This window comes from Acinonyx jubatus, chromosome D2, assembly GCF_027475565.1.
Source record: "Acinonyx jubatus isolate Ajub_Pintada_27869175 chromosome D2, VMU_Ajub_asm_v1.0, whole genome shotgun sequence".
Lineage (NCBI taxonomy): Eukaryota > Metazoa > Chordata > Mammalia > Carnivora > Felidae > Acinonyx > Acinonyx jubatus.
The window spans coordinates 27916537-27933661 of NC_069393.1; the positions used below are offsets into that span (position 1 = coordinate 27916537).

The 17125-nt window shown below is 35.7% G+C and overlaps 1 protein-coding gene across 4 annotated transcripts in view; it reads right to left on the bottom strand.

Annotated features, from left to right (window-relative positions):
- CTNNA3 (catenin alpha 3) overlaps positions 1–17125 on the bottom strand; it is a 1731503-nt gene that overhangs the window by 1651861 nt on the left and 62517 nt on the right. Inside the window, exon 1 of one of the 4 annotated variants that reach the window (XM_027062101.2) lies at positions 11787–12465. The exons of the other annotated variants lie outside the window; for them this stretch is intronic. The gene's annotated coding sequence lies outside the window, so the exon portion shown is untranslated. Of the gene's footprint in view, positions 1–11786; positions 12466–17125 lie in introns of those variants that run through there. 4 annotated transcript variants of the gene reach the window in all.

Genomic DNA, 17125 nt, shown 5'->3' on the forward strand with positions numbered 1-17125 from the left:
TTTATCGTAATATCTCCCTCCTCCCATCTTTGATCCATGTTCTTTTCAAATTTGTGCTCCCTACACAGAAACACTGAGATTTGGGTCCACTGATGTTATTGTTAAATGATCATTTATAAAGCACTTAAATTTATCAGTCACTATCCTAGATTCTGGTGTAAGAAAAAGTAGTAAAGCTAAGGCCCAGCTAGCCATCCATCTTCTTTCTTAATTTTTAATTCATCAAGTTTCTCTTATGCTCATATACAATCCCTTAAAATCATAAGTATCATTAATCTAACTTTCTGAAATTTGCTTCTCTTAAAATCTAGGACACGTGTGTAACTGTGTCTAACAAGGTCTTGTTTACAATTGTCACCTCTACAACAAAACAGTCACTCTTTCCCAAACCAGTACCATCCATAGACCAAAACAAGAGCTGCCCCACTCCTGATCCTCATGCTTTGGAAGAGTCCCTGGGACCAAGGTAATATGGCCACCCAGAGCCCACAGCTACATTTCCTGACATGCTTAGGGTATCCACTACCCCACCTCTCTGTTTAAGCAGCCCATGCCTACTTCCAGGGCGTATGCCAGCCTCTTCCTGCATTCCATCCTACCAAAAATAAATGACTCAATGTTCATCCCTACACTTGAAAGGTGGCTGAGAGGCCGCTTTTTACTAATGCATATTGATGTAGTTTGTATGTGCAGGCAGGATTGTCCACTTGCATGTGCTTGAGGCCTCTCAAATGCAAATCAGAGCCAAAAGCCAAAAGAGAAGGGGGCCAACCATATATCAGGAGCAGGAGTGAGCTCCCCATCCACCACCTAATTCTAACAAGAAACTTCAAGGAATCCAAGAATTCTAAATCCAAATCTTGTCTTCCAGGTCATTTTGAAAGTATATTTCTCAAGGTAGAAAGACAGGAGGAAACAACCTACTAGAACAGCTTGTTAGCTTGACTTAATAACTTTTACATATACAAGTATGATATACAGACCCCCATTTACACCTTCACTCTGCTCTCTACAAATGTTAAAAACAGACCTGCCCAAACTTTCTAGCATTCCCTAAGTTCCTCCTTATTAGTCAAATTTGTTCCTTTCATTGTTTCCTCAATCTTCTAAGATGTAGTTGACCCAGAGGTAGAGTAAAAATTCAGTTGTTCCACTTTTAAGAGAAGACTAGTTGATGTTTTTCAAAATGTATCATCTCACTATGTTACTATAACAGTTTTTTAATCTTCAGCAGGAAAATTTTGACACAATAAGCTTTTGCAACAATACCACTTCCCTTTTCTTCTCTTTTTTCCCCCTCATCCAAATGTTCCATTATTAAGTTTATAGGTTTTCATGCAAGAATATATATTCACTATATGTGTATTTCTCTACTCCCTTCATTAAAATTATTTGTGAACATCCAACATTACATTTGTGAGAAAATAAATAAAATCATAAATACTCAAAAAACACAATAAAAACATTTAATTCATGATTTATTGCTATCTATATTATATTTAATTTGTGTTTTTCTAGGCATCTATATTTTTTTTAATTTTTTTAATGTTTATTTTTGACAGAGAGAGAGAGACACAGAGTGTGAGCAGGGGAGGGTGAGAGAGAGAAGGAGACACAGAATCTGAAGCAGGTTCCAGGCTCTGAGCTGTCAGCACAGAGCCCGACGTGGGGCTCAAACTCACAAACTGTGAGATCATGACTTGAGCCAGAGTCAGCTGCTTAACCAACTGAGCCACCCAGGCACCCCTATTATTATTTATTAATGACTGACCTTTTCCTATGTTAGTTTTCTCTGGATAATTACAATGCATAGTATCTATTCACATCGTTTTCTATGCCCTAACTATTGTCATAACTCAAACACACACACGCGCACACACACACAAACACCTTTGATGGTTTTATCTGGGAATAAGTTTCTTTTCCTCAAGTTTAAAGTGTTTTGATAACGTCAACAAGTATCCTACCAAAAGTATCTTTGGACTTAATGTGATTTCATTTAGTAAAACTCTATTTAGTGAACTATAAAGGAGAAATTTTTTAGTAGGTGCCAATTGCAACAACCATCATCACAAATGTTAATCTTATCTAATACTCTATACTTCCAAAATATCAGAAAAAAATGGTGAGCAACTAGTGAAAGGTTTGCTACTCCTGAAATAATGTCATAAAAAAGAACATTTATTTTGTCATTAAAAATTTATCTTCAGTGCATAGCAAATCTTTCTAAGCCTCCATCTCCCTTATCAGCACCTCCCCTTTCAAAAGGGTTAGCATAACATAGTTGGAAATAATGTGAAGGATTGGAACCAAATGCTAAGTGACCCCCCAAAAAAATCTAAATCAAAATAAACAGGTTTAAGTAAAAAAAGGAAAGGGGACATGAGGAATTTGGTGCACAATACTATCACAGTTAGTTTTATACAACAATCTTGGCTACAGTGAAACAGTCTCTATACATATCTGTTTTCCAACCCCACCTCCCTCCCCACCCCTATCCCACCTCCATGGTTCCAATGCCATCATTTCTGGATTTTTTAACCCACCAAGAAAGAAATACACACATCTTTTACTCACTTGGTAAAGAAAGGGATCTCAGGTTTATCAGAGAGTCAATAAAATCAAGCAACTGCCTAATATATATAATGGAGAAATAGCTGGGTATCTGTCTTTTCAGGTGTTCTTCCTACATATTACAAATACCTTCCATGCATTTATTTGTACATCAATAATCAGTGTAAGCTCTTCTACCTAGCCTTTTCATCAGCTAAAAAGCAATGGTGTGAGATCAGAAGCACACCTACACTATAGGCCATCGTTCATTTATTCATTAAACTTATATTTATTGAGTTTCCACTTTACACCAGTCAGAGGGTAGGGGGAGACCATAAATAATAAATATTTTAAAAATATATGAAAATTGTTAGTACATTATAAAATGACATAAGCTATGGAAAAAAAGACAAAGTTCTACTTTGTAAGTAAGTAAGCAGGATTCGGTGGGAGAGACACTGGGAGTAGACTGCAATATTCAAATAAGATAAAGATTAGCTCCATTGAGAAGAACATTTGAACAGTTGAAATAATGAGGAAATTAGCCAAGCAGATACCTGGAAGCAGAGCATTCCAGGCAGAGGTAACAGAGCAAAAAGTTTGAGACAGGAGAGTGTTGGTATGTTTGCAGAACATCACGGAAGTCAGTGTAAGTGGGATAGAATGAGCTACAAAGAGCATAGTAAGAGAGATCAGATAGGTAATGGAGTTGAAGGCATGTGGCTGAAGATCATGTTGAGCCACCTGGAAAATACGGCAGGGGTCTGAGCATTAAAGAAACATGATCTGGTTTATATTTTGGAAGGATCACTCTAACCAATAAAATGAAGTATGGAGGACAAGAGCAGAAGCAGGGACACTGTTGGGAGGCTCCTGCTTACTAGTGACTTTAGACAAGTTACTGAACCTCCCTAAATATCACTTTCCTCATCTGTTAAATGAGAATAATAAGAGTACCATCCTCAAAGGGATCTTGAAGATTAAATAAGAAAATTCACATAAAAGCCATAACTTAGCCAATATCTCTGACACCTAACAAGGGCTCAACAAATATTAGTTGTCATTATTATCCCCTTTCCAGTAGGATAGCAGAATCTACTTATCTACTTTTAGGATAACCAATCTCTTTCACCTATAGAGAGCTTTAATTATTATTCAAGAATGCTTTCACTCTTTGTTCCCTTAACAAAAGAGTTTAAAATAAAGCTTTCCTCTGATGCCTCATTTTATTGTATCTCTTGACTTCTAACTCTATGGCATATTTCCTACATGCGCACTAATCAGAAAAGCAACGTGCCTAAATAGTCTTTTAAAAAAGATCCTGGGACACCCTGGTAGCTCAGATGGTTAAGCATCAGACTCTTGATTTTGGCCCAGGTCATGATCTCATGGTTGGTGAGATCAAGCCCTGAGTTGGGCTCCGTGCTGTCAGCATGAAAACTTTTTGGATTCTTGCTCTCTCCTTCTCTTTCTGCCCCTCCCCTGCACTCACTCATGGTCTCTTTTTTTCTCTCTCTTTCTTTCTCTCTCTCTCAAAATAAATAAATAAACATTCTTTAAAAATACTTTTCTCTGGAACTCTGGCTATGTATGTAACCCTATTTAACTATTTCTCATCCCACATGCTAAGTAAGTACTCTCTCTATAAAACATAAAAGACTTTCTCCTCTTGCTTCAAAACACCACTTTCTACCCTTCTGGCATTCTTTCCCAATAACTTCTGTTGGCTTATCACTACCTGCTGTTAAGGAGGGGTGTTACCCTAGGTTCAACCCCTAACATCCCATTCATTGCTCATCTTACACTGTTCTCTCTGGGTAATCTCATCCTAGTTTCAGTTCTACTTAGAACCTGAGAATCTAAAGTCAAATCTGTCACCTGAGCTTCAGAGCTCCCAAATTCATTGACCACTGGGCCATTTCACAGGCACCTCAAAACTGAGCTCATGATTTTTCCCCCAAATCTGTTTCCACCATCTTTAGTTCTGATCTAGATTACCACAGCTGGGCACCCAACCCAGCACCATGAATATCATCCTAGAATATTTTCTTTCACTCTGCCTTCCACATCAGATTGGTGAAACAGTCATATTGCTTCTATCCCCTCAACTCCTCTCATATTGTCCATTACCTCTCCATTCCCATTATTTCTTCCTTTGTTGAGACCCTCATTAGGCTCATTTAGATTTTGTAATAATACCCTAACTGGTCTCCCTTCTTCTAGTTTTTCACAATCTCCAATTCATCCTTCAAACTATTCCCAAAGTGATTTCTCTAATATAAAATAAGATAATGCTGGAGCACCTGGCTGGCTCAGTTGGAGGAGCATGAAACTCTTGATCTTGGGGTGCTGGGTTTGAGCCTCACATCCCCACATGGGAAGTAGAGATTACTTAAAATAAATTTAAAACTTCTAAAAAAATCTTAAAAATAAGATAATGTTGCACTAATCCCCCCTTGAAACCCTCAATGATGCTCCATTTTGAACAATAAAGTTCAGGTTCCACTGAATGACTCGAGGCAATTTGGTCTGTCCTATGTCTCTAGCTTTCTCCCTCTCTTTGGCCCACCTCCTCCTTGTTCTCCATCCATGGTAAAGAATTTGAAGTTCTCTGAATAGACCATACTGTTTCATGTCCCTAAACTTTTACTCACTGTTCTTCCTCTGCCTAGAGTGCTCCTCCCCAACAGCCACTCGACAAACACTTGCTCATCATTCCAACTTCAACTCAAACAATCCTCTTTACATCTTCACACACATGCACACACTCATAAAAGAAGGAAGCAACACTCTTATCTCTGTACCTTACACAGATCTCTAAGAGAATCATCATCATTCTACCATCTCCTAGGATTTCTCATACTATATGGTAGAATAAATGCATGTTTATGTCACTTTCTTGCATCAAAACTAATAAAAGACAAAAAAGATTAAAGTTAGAGGCACTATACTCAAGGAAACTTATAATTACCCAAATTACAAATATAGAAATACAGGGGCACATGGGCAGCTCAGTCAGTTAAACGTTGGACTTTGGCTCAGGTCATGATCTCATGGTTCGTGGGTTCTAGCCCCACACTGGGCTCTGTGCTGACAGCTCGGAGCCTGGAGCCTGGAGCCTGCTGCGCATTCTGTGTCTCCCTCTCTCTCTCTGCCCTTCCCCCACTCATGCTTGCTCTCTCTCTCTCTCTCAAAAATAAATAGTCAAAAAAATCTTTTTAACAAATAAATACAGTTAAATCTTGACCAAATTAAAAAAAAAAAAAAAAAGGAGGGTGAAAGCCTGTACACATCTCAGTGGTAAATAACATTCTTTTTTTTTTTTTATAGATTTTATCTTTAAGTAATCTCTACATCTAACATGGGACTCAAACTCACAATCCCGAAATCAAGAGTCACATGTCTACTGACTGAGCCTGCCAGGCACCCTGTTAAATAATTTTCCCTAAAAGGGCCACAACCCTAGAATTCCTGTCTGCACATCCTTTGATTAGAGTATTAAGATGTAAGGCATGGATAGATACAGGATCAAAAAGGGATATCCCCTGTAAAGACCCAGTTTGAGACTATAGAAACACAGGAATGGTAGGGCAGGATTCGCAGGATGACAAGCCATTGCTCTTTTCTTTTTCTTTTTTTTTAATTTACATCCAAGTTAGTTAGCATATAGTGCGATAATGATTTCAGGAATAGAATCCAGTCATTCATCCCCTATATGTAACACCCACTGCTCATCCCAACAAGTGTCCTCCTTAATGCCCCTTCCCCATTTAGCCCATCCCTCCCATCCAAAACCCCTCCAGAAACCATCACTTTGTTCTCTGTATTTAAGAGTCTCTTATGTTTTGTCCCCTTCCCTGTTTTTATATTATTTTTGCTTCCCTTCCCTTATATTCATCTGTTTTGTATCTTAAATTCCACATATGAGTGAAATCAGATCATATTTGTCTTTCTCTGATTGACTAATTTCACTTAGCATAATACACTCTAGTTCCATCCACGTAGTTGCAAATGGCAAGATTTCATCCTTTTTGATTGTTGAGTCAGACTCCATTGCGCATATATATATATATACACACACCACATCTTCTTTATCCATTCATCAGTCAATGGACATTTGGATTCTTTCCATACTTTGGCTATTATAGATAGTGCTGGTATAAACATTGGAATGACATGTAATTTCTAACTGTCCATGATTAAGCCCACCTCGCCAAGGGAACTACTAGAGATTAAATAGAGTGGAAGAAAGAAGCAGAACCACCAGTTCACAATGCTGATAGCCAGTGACTTAAAGTAGTTTGCCATGAAGCATATTGAGTTTTGGAGCACCAAACAGTTAAAGAAAACTTTTCCTGAAAGCAAAGGAAATAACTTTCATGAGAAACCATTCAATATCACAAATAGATTAAAAATTGCTGATTATTGGGGCGCCTGGGTGGCTCAGTCAGTTAAGTGTCCGACTTCAGCTCAGGTAATGATTTCACAGTTCAGGAGTTCGGGCCCTGCATGTGGCTCTGTGCTGACAGCTCAGAGCCTGGAACCTGCTTTGGATTCTGTGTCTCCCTCTGTCTCTGCCCCTCCCCAACTCTGCCCTGTCTTTCTCTGCCTCTCAAAAATAAAGAAAACTAATAAAAAAAATTGCTGATTATTATCTCAACTTACACTCTGCATTATTCTTCATTAAATGACTAGTGGTATACAAAGATCAGTAATGGAAACTCTACATAAAAAGTACAAAATAAAAAACAAAGAGAAAAGGAGAGGAACCAAAAACTTTATGAATAAGAATTAACAAAGGAAACAGAGGAAGAGGTCACTGAAATAGTTATATGTGGACTCAAACACACACACACACACACACACATACAAATAATATGTTCTCTCTTTTAAAAAAATTGAAAGAAAAGTTACAAGATTCAAAAAACAGATAAAACATAAGGGAATGAAAAACAAGATAAAAGAACTCAAGAAACAAACACAAGCAAAAAAAAAAAAACATTACAAAGATAAAAGTAACAGAAGCATCCAATATACATGAACTGAGAGGACATTTTGGAAACGGTGGAAAACTAGCAAAATCACATATCTAAAAAGATGGAAAATCCCAAACACTCTTCTTTCCTCATCTCTCATAACGAGGGATCAATAGATAGATATTAGTTACAGTTGAGTGAAATTTAAAATAATTTCTGATTCAAGGAAAAATATGCAACTAGGCCTTAAGCATATAAGAAGCTGCCCAACCATTGAAAGTGAGGGGATACAGAAACATTTACCATCCAATGGATATCAAAAGAAAGCCAGTGCAGCACTAATTTATGAGAAAAAAATAGACTTTAAAACAAAAACTGTAACAAGAGACAAAAAAAGAAAGGACACTATATAATAATAAAGGGGACAATCCAACAAGAAGATATAACAATTGTAAATATTTATGCATCCAACATGAGCATCCAAATATATAAAAGTTAATAACAAACATAAAGGAAATAATCGATAGTAATACAATAATAGCAGGGGACTTTAACCACCCACGTACATCAAAGGACAGAAAAATCAAACAGAAAATCACTGATTTTGAATGACACACTGAACCAGATGGATTTAGCAGATATATTCAGAACATCCCATCCTAAAACAGCAGAAGACACATTCTTTTCAGGTGCACATAGATCACCATGCATCTTTTCTGAACACAAGGCTATGAAAGAAGAAATCAACTACTAGTAAAAGTTTAGAAACAGCACAAATACAAGTTAAATAACATGCTACTTAACAATGAATGGATCAACCAGGAAATCAAAGAAGTAAAAAAGTACCTGGAAACAAATGAAAATGAAAACACAATGTTCCAAAATTGTTAGGATGCAGCAAAAGCATTCTAAGAGGCAAGTTTATAGCAATACAGGTCTACCTCAAGAAGTGAGAAAATTTCAAATGAACAACCTAACCTTATACAAGGAACTAGAAAAAAAACACACAAAACCAAAAAGCAGCAGAAGGAAGGAAATAATAAAGATCAGAACAGAAATTAATGATATAGAAACTAAAAAAAAACAAACAAAACAAAAACAAAAAAACAATAAAACAGATGAATGAAACCAGGAGCTGCATTTTTTTCCAAGATCAACAAAAGTAATAAACCTCTAGCCAGACTTTTCAAAAAAGAGAGAGAGAGAGAGCACAAATAAACCACGAATGAAAGGGGATCACAAATAACAACCAACACCACAGAAATACACACAACTGTAACAAAATATTATGAAAAACTATATGCCAACAAACTGGACAACCTAGAACAAATGGATAAACTCCTAGAAACATAAAACCTACCAAACTGAAGCAGGAAGAAATAGAAAACTTGAACAGACCAGTTAACGGTAATGAAACTGAATCAGTAATCAAAAAACTCCGAACAAACAAGTCTAGGACCAGATGCTTTCAGAGGCGAATTCTAGCAAACGTTTAAAGAAAAGTTAATATCTATTCTTCTCAAACTATTCTAAAAAACAGAAAATGAAGGAAAACTTCCAAATTCATTCTGTGAGACCAGTATCACCCTAATACCAAAACCAGATAAAGACACTACGAAAAACAGAACGAAAGGCCAATATCTCTGGCAAAGACAGATGCAAAAATCCTCAACAAAATACTGGCAAACATTAATAAAAGAAAGGATAGGAACTATATGATCATTAGTTGCAGAAAAAGCATTTGACAAAGTACAACATCCATTCATGATAAAAACCCTCAACAAAGTAGGTCTAGAGGAAACATATATCAACATAATACAGGCCATATATGAAAAACCCACAGCTACATCCTCAAAGTGAGAGCTTTTCCTCTATGGTCATAAACAAGACAGGGGTGTCCACTCTTACCACTGTTATTTAACACAGTACTGGAAGTCCTAGCCACAGTAATCAGACAACTAAAAAGAAATAAAAGGCATCCAGATTGGTAAGGGACAAGTAAAACTTCCACTATTTGCAGATGAGATGATACTACATATAGAAAGTGAAAGACTCCACCAAAAAACTACTAGAACTCATCAAAGAAGTAGTAACGTCACAGCTACAAAGACTCCACCAAAAAAACTACTAGAACTGATAAAAGAAGTAGTAAAGTCACAGCTACAAAATCAATATACAGAAATCTACTGCATTCCTATACACCAATAATGAAGCAGCAGAAAGAGAAATTTAAAAAACAATCCCATTTAGGGATTTATGTGTATGATTCATAATTTTTTCTCAAAAGAACTCTAACTCAACCTGCATGTGTTCACAGTACAAAAACACAAAAATAAAAGCTCTGAGTATTTTTTGTTTTTTTACTGCTCTTTAAAAAATAATCTCTTATTAATCTTTTTAACAACAGAATTTTTAAAAAGAGTCAAATGATGGCCCTGGATTCAACATGTTAATTGGATATCTGAAGATTTCACTGCAGATACTTAGCAAAATTTTAACTGCTACATTTCTGTTCGTTTTCAGTACAATGGGTGAAAACAATCAGTTCGCAAGCTTGTTCACTTACACAAGCTGGGTTTAGTATGGTGTGTGGTACGGAGCCCAGAGACTCCAACACAGTAGTTGTATTTTGAGTATTTAAAGATCAAAGTACGTTAAGAAGTCCTGTCTGAACTCCTTCCTGTCTATCCAACAACTTCCTTCCCAGCTAGATTGATCCACTTAATTTTGACCTATCATTAGTTGAAATTCAAGTTAAATTTATCACTAAACTGAAAGAGTGAAGGGAAGGAAAATAGCTAATCTCAATTACAACAATCTATTTTTAAAAATACTAGGACAAGATTCATAGATTCATACAAAATTAGCAAATATATTTTATTGTAAAAATTGCCTTGATCATGTCTGTTTTAAAGATGTAGATATTTGACCTTATTTAGATAAATTATTGTTGTTTCTAAAAAACTAACCTTCTTAAATCTTCCTTCGGAATTGAGTAACAAGACCGAATCTTTTTCTGCTCCTAGAAAACTTGGAGGCACACTTATGCCCACATAAATCAGCGTGTGGGTTAAAAGGGCAGCAGATCTCCACTTTTTTTCCACCAAAACAGAAGTGACATTTAAAAAGTATTTAATATTCACTGTCCAACATACTCTCCTCACTCTGAACTGCCACCCACAGTAAGGAAGACAACTGGTTTGCATGAAATACCCCTGTAAGATTCCTGTAAACCCTGAATTTTCTCCTCCATCAGTCCGTAAGACACTAGAATCACAAAACCATAATCAAAGCTGCTGCATTTTTTGCGTTATTCCTGACTGTTTTATATCCTAATGCTTGTTTTCCTTTCTTCTTTCACTCCACTTTTAATTTGTCCTATCTTGAGTTTCATATAGCCTTGTAAGTCACCTTAAATCCTTTCTAGAAGAAGGAATAAATAAATAATCATTCCATGTATCTGCAAAAGCAATCTCAATTTACCTTAGATAAAGCCTTAAAACTTTAACTCCTTGCTGCCTCTTAACTATTCTCTACCACACTGAACACAGAAATATTGAAATCCGAGTTCTTTCTTTTTTATCAATGCCCTGTTTGAAGATATTTAAGGCTACATACCAAAAATACAGGAAAAGCACCCATGCACAATTTAAGTTTAGAGGCCCATGATGGAAATTGAATTGTTTGTGCAAATAAAGAAACTGCTTGCTGCACGACTTTTATGTGTAAAGAACGTAAAGCTTCCAGTTCCTTGCATATACTTCCAGTTACGCAAATAGTAAGAGCTCAGTTACACAGCAGGAATTTTTAAATGCTCTGATGTAACACTACTATAGCTTGGTCACTGGCACAGGAGCACTTGTTTAAGCGCTATTTTTAAAACTACTAATAAACACACCAAATAGCAGAATTGAGCCTCTGCTTAAGTGAGTTGCCTAAGTTGTTGTGAAAGAAAAAAAAATGTGTAAGAGAATCACATTTTTATCTAAATCTGAAATGCCTGCTAATCTATTAGAAAAAGCAGACATTTATAAAATTGGAACTTTCATAAAGTAGTTTAGAGTTTAGTGTTATTAAAAGGAAAATTAGTTATAAAACTAATAAATGCACAGCATACTACTTCTATTCATCCCATTTTATAGAAATAATCTCCTTTTATTTCCCCCAAAGTTATCTAACCAAGCAACAGATAATCTAAAATTATCAGATTTGCTTTACAGCAAAATTGGATCTTAAAAAGTTTGACACTTCACTCACCTACTGCAGGACAGAGTATTGCCCATATACAGATACTAAATCAATTGTCTAAGCAATTTCTTGTATTTAGAAATTCAGTGCCACTCTTACGGCTCACAATTTGGCTTATGATGCATCTGTAAGCAAACAGCCTGACAAGCACCCTAGTGTATTTCAGGATGACTGACGGGACACAGTGGCTCAAGCACAAGGGGGGGATGGGTGCTCTTAAAGCAATATGCCAATGAAGAGCGACATCAAACAGTAGAATCAGACCTAAAATTTTATTTTTCAAATCTGCAATGAAATGATATATCGTCCAGTATAAACTTTTAAACATAACTTTTGTGTGTGCTGTGTTCCCAAAACATTGTGAATTCCAAAGTGGCTTTAAGAATTTTTAAAAAATTTAAATTTAACTGATGAAATTTAACTGATGACAATAAATTAAATATGAGTTGCTATCAGAAATAGGGAAGCAGATCCATGCAGTTTGTCCCCTGCTGTGTTCCTTCCCTATGGCCTGCCTGCTTCCCTGGTTAAAACTTGGATCAAAAGATTAGAAAATTTCAATTATGGATATTTCCATATTAGTTTCACTTCAGAAAATATTCAAGTCATACATTGGCATCATTCTCCACATTTGTAATCTCTCCTATATTATTTCACAATACTCTCTCTGCACTGTTCAATCCTTTTTTACAGCAATCAGCTCTTTAACAAAAAAAAAAAAAAGCTACTCATTTTTAAACACAATCCCTAATTTAGCCAGCAGAGGGTATCATTTGATTCTGAAAGCCCACAGTATTTCATCCAATGACATTTATTTTTATACTTCAACTACAAAATGGGACACACCACCTCAATTTTCATTATTAAATATGTTTAAAAATATCCCATTTTATTTTGCCTATATTAATTTGACTTTTATATAGCCCATATTAGTGTTTAATACTTCTCATCTGTGGCAAAGTCTACCATTATTTCTTCTATCAGCTCCAAGAGATGCATTGTCATGGTAGTGAGAGAAAGACTAAGAAGTAGCAGAATTGGGTTCAATCATCAAAACGACTTTCCACAACCCTAGATTTTTCTGGGACCAAAAATAGCAAACAAAGAAACAAATAAAAACCCTACGTAAAGATTCCAAGCCCCATTAGAAAATCTAAAACAAACTCCAAAGAAAATAAAACTACACTATAATACAAAATCATTTCTCTTCAAAATTACATATGATATTTGTAAACTGTTAACTAATATTTTCTAATTGCCTTGTTTGGTATTTGTCCATTCTATATGGACAAATTATAATTAGCTACAGCAAAATTCTAGAAGACAGGGATCCTGTTATCACAGAATTATTGTATTTCTCATGAGCATACAATGTTACAACTAACAAAGTCCTCATACAAGCTACAAATTCCTTATTTTACAAATTCAGTTTTGAAAAGCCTGAATATTGATTTGCCTGATTTACTCTAAAAATAAAGATTTTACCATCTAAATAGCCAAAAATCATTAACTACCACAAATTTATCTTGACTGAAGATAAAAATTTTCTATGCTTCCCTGAAGCTATTATCACAAACATTAAGTTTACTAAGTTAACTTGGCAAAAATAAAACAGATCTAAAGGCTCAAAGAGTGAGCTCTCTTTTCAAGCTCCTAAACTTACCCCTAATGACACAGCCTTTATGCTCAAGTATTAAATTTTCCAAAGAGAAAAGAAATAATCATTCTCTTCCTCAATTGTGATTAAAAATAGGAAATTATAGCTTCTTTTCCTTTAAAAGAAAATTCTATTTCTGATAATGAAAGGAAGTTTTGAGTTCCTCACTCTACAAAATCATTTTTTAATAATTGAATGTGGCAGTTTCTTTCCTCATATAATAACTAATGGTAGCTATGTAAAAATCATCTTTTACACTTGGACATAAAGTATACCATCTTTTCAACTGTAATGGATTTTTTTCAGGAAATTTTGTATTGTTAATTTTCTGAACTGATATATTCCCTACAATACAAGAGAGATACTTAGAATTATTTCTCAAATTAACTGACAGGATATGCATCCATAAGAAAACTGAAATATCAGTTTTGCAAGTAATTTGCTTATCCTTTTTACCAATCATCAAAAAAAAATCTAAAATCATCCGATTTTAGAATATACAGATAACTAATTTTTTTGCTTTCATCTAACCACTTAATTCTACGTACTTTCCAACTATGAGTTTGGTTCCTGACACAGGCTCCCCTGAAGTATGTCTCATTCAGCAATTTTTGGTTTCCCTAGTGCCTTAAGAAACTACACCTACAAGGTCTTGTTAGTCTCAATTCTACTTGAGGATAAAAAAAAAAAAATTTTTTTAACAACAATGCATGGCCTGGGGAGAGATTGAATAGTGAATAAATACTATTTAAAATAATCTTTTACTTTTAGCAAAAATGCCTCCATATATTTTATGTTCAATTTGAATTTGTAACATACTTTTTATATACAGTCTTTCATTTTATTTTGAAAACTACTTATTATTTCCCTAAACTATTGCAGTGGACTTATAACAGATAATATTCACACCAATGAGCAAGTCTAGGGCACACTCTGACTCGGACGTACATTAGGTATGATGAGTTTGAGGTGTGAGTGCCATGTGCAAATGGGTTACGTACCACAGACAGGTGAAATGCAGGATCCTGAAGTTCAGGAGAAAAATCAGCCCTATAAATAGAGATATGGTCACTATGCATCCATGTTACACCCTAACCCATGAGACTAAATGAGATCTTCCAAGGTTCACAGCAGAGAAAGATAAGGCAGCCAAGGATAGAACTTTGCAAAACAAGTACCCACTAGGAATGGGAAGAGAAGGTAAGAAATTAAAAGAACAGGCAGAAACACAAGGAAACTGGGTTCAAATTCAAGCTCGACTTCACTCTTCCCCCTTTTATCCTGTTTTTCCCCCCATTTTGTGAAATGAGACCTACAAAGTTACTATTAAGAAGTGCTTATAAAATTACCCATAGAATGTAATGGAGTACTGGGGTGCCTGGATGGCTCCATTGGTTTTAAGCATCTGACTCTTGATTTTGGCTCAGGTCATGATCTCACAGTTCATGGGTTCGAGCCCCGTGTTGGGCTCTGTGCTGTTGGAGCCTGCTTGGGATTCTCTGTCTCTCTGCCCTTCCCCAACTCGTGCTCTCTCTCCCTCTCAAAGATAAATAAGTAAACATTTTTTTAAAAAGAATCTAATGGAGTGCTCATTACAGTGCTAATAATTCACCAATTATTCTTATGTGGAAAGATACTTTTCTGTTCGTGGGATTCTACTTTTCCAAACCAAAATGCCATTGAATTTTAGAAGGCTGCTGTGAAAGATTGCAAAAAGAAAAAAAAATTGCCTATCTGATTTAAAAATGGATGAAGAATCATTAGGTCCACACATTTTTATTCAGCGAATTGAATCTATTTCACCAAGGGACGTCATCTACCCCATCCATGATAGTAACTTATAATTAAGTAACAAGGAAACATAGTTCTAAAATGGAAGAACTTAAGACCTCCTTCCAAAGTTGTAACATATGTTTAATACAGAAAATCAAAGATATACTAACACATATTAACAAATGGTCTATGTTTATTTAGAGGATTAGATATGGAATGGTTAAAGGACAGAATACTGAACCAAAAGCAATAGAATGGCAATAAGTAAAAAACAGAAACCTCTGGTGTCTTGTTCCCACATAAATTTATGGAATTGTGCCAACATGCTTCATTCCAGAGGAGAGAGTCAGTCACTTGCTGAGGCTATATTAGAGAGAGGGGAAGGAAATCCTTTCTCCCACCATTTCCAAAGATAGTAACAGAAAACTAGAGAATGATGGATTTCACTACCAAGTAGCCATGTTTATTTTACTCATGTCCCCCACTGGCTCTCTACAAGTCAAGTCTACTAATTTTTCATTTTAATGCAAAAGAAATACATGTACAAAGACAAGGAAAATCAATTTTGCAAAATTCATAATACCCCTAAATTGTCCAAAGAGTACCTGCTAGCCTCACTAAGCTTAACTACAACATCACTCCTATCAGGCCTCCAATTGTACTGAAAAGAATAAAGCTCATCACAGGGTAAGGTAAAGTAATTAAACTCAGTCGTCAGCATAGTGATTCACACTATTTGACTCTAAATGATAATCATACCGACAGTCCAAGTAATTCATACACACATACCCCAAATCACCCCAGCCTTTCTTCTCCTGGATATTGAGAGCACAGAATTAGACTAACACAATTAATCATGTTCCTCAGGTAAAATTCAACTGATAGAACTAGTCTGTGAAAAGTCTGTTGTATTTTATTTTTTGTTATCATAGTCTATATCACTTGCCTCAGCTCTGTTCCACTTCTACCTTCCTATAGGTATCCACTGTGTTGTAGTTAATGGATGCCTTTCTAATCAACTTCCCATAACTCTTGACATATATCTTTACAATGGTATATAGCTTTATGTGTGTATGGACTTTCAAATTTACACAAACAGTATTGTACTTCTTCTCTCTTCTCTCTCTCTCCCTCTCTGTCTCCCCCCACCCCATTATGTTTTCGTGATCTAACATGTTGAACCATATACATGCAGTAAACACCATAGATTAGCCCAAGCAACACACAATCCAGCTCTCCCTTGCCTTGCACAGCTATGGAAGCAGGACATTAGGTTTCCCAGACTTCTTTGCAACTCAGAATGGCATGTAACAGAATTCTAGCCAATGAGTGTCAGCTTGTGTCCACTGAGATGCCTTCTGGCAAAGCTTTTGCTTTCCCTATAAAAAAGGAATCAGATAATGTTGCTATGACCCTTGGCCCCTCCTTCTACTATCTCTGGTATGATGCCTGGACATAAATCAGTGCTAAAAAGCTAAGGAAGGAAGATGACAGAGCAAAACTATGCAAAGAGCTCAGGTCCTTGATATCATCAGTTCTGAACTTCTTACCCACAGATTTCTTGTTATTTGAGAAAAATTAGTTCCCAACTAATATAATTGATTTAATTTAGTTTCCATTTGTAGCATTCTATCAGATGCCTTTATAATGTATTTTACCTGTCCGTATCCCTATTCAAGAATATTTAGTATCCAACTCTTTGCTATGGGAAACAGTTCTATAATAAGCATTCTCATACATACTTCTTTGTATACCTATGTAAGAGTCCCTCTAATGCATATACTCTGTCACGGCCTGAATTGCACCCTCCCCAAAATTCATATGTCTGTAATTCTAACCCCTATACTTTAGAATATAACGGTATCTGGAAACAGGGTCTTTAAAGGTAGGATTATGCTAAAATGAAGCCATTAGGGTG